Raw genomic sequence first — 860 nt, forward strand, 5'->3', positions numbered from 1 at the left:
ACGATCTCGCGGTCCGTGAGTTCGAGCCCCGCGTCAGGCTCTGGGCTGACGGCTCAGAGCCTGGAGCCTGTTTCCGATTCTGTGTCTCCCTCTCTCTCTGCCCCTACCCCGTTCATGCTCTGTCTCTCTCTGTCCCAAAATAAATAAACGTTGAAAAAAAAAAAAAAAGAAAGGTGTCTAGGGCCAAAATGGCAGCATGGATGAAAACAGGTCCCTTATCCCAAACAGCTTGCCCAAGAATGAAATACGAATGAGATACGAACTTTCATTAAGTTGAGCCCCTACATCTTTAGATCTATTTTTACAGCAGTTAGCTTATCCTAACCAACAGGGCTTTTTTTAAAGTCTTTTCATTGTTTTTTGTTTTTGTTTTTTTGTTTGTTTGTTTTTGACTTTTATTCCCCGCTCAAATGGTTTCCCTTCCCTCTTGTTCGAGGGGAGAAAGACCATCAACAGCAAAGGGCAGCTGCAGAAGCAATACCCAGAACGAGCTTTACATTCTAGAAAGGACCCTGCACTTCCTCTTTGTGGTTTCCAGTCCTGCACATGTACCGAGAAACTTCTTTAGTAACAAGCTATAGACCTGATCCCTGAAGGTAGTCTTTTATTTTATTTTTTGTTAACATTTTTTTTGTAGAGAATGTTAAATGATCAATCAGTGTCTTCTAGATTGCAATTTCCATAACAGCAAGATTGGTGTTACTTGTCAATTGCTAAGAAGTCATAGTGCCTATCTGTTTGCAAGCACTTAATAAGTGTTTAATTAATCAAAGAAACAAATACCTTAGACTAAAAAAAAAAATGGTGTTCATTTTTTTGTGTGTGACCCAGAAACAAACTTATGGCTCTTACATCCTTAG

At 39.8% G+C, this 860-nt stretch overlaps 1 pseudogene; it reads right to left on the minus strand.

Moving 5' to 3' along the window:
• Positions 1–401: 401 nt before the first annotated feature.
• Positions 402–604, minus strand: LOC124527473 (uncharacterized; annotated as a pseudogene).
• Between the last annotated feature and the right edge of the window lie 256 nt (positions 605–860).

This window comes from Lynx rufus, unplaced genomic scaffold, assembly GCF_022079265.1.
Source record: "Lynx rufus isolate CCGP_SWC_20201006 ecotype Redwood Valley unplaced genomic scaffold, mLynRuf1.p SCAF_5, whole genome shotgun sequence".
NCBI classification, from domain to species: domain Eukaryota; kingdom Metazoa; phylum Chordata; class Mammalia; order Carnivora; family Felidae; genus Lynx; species Lynx rufus.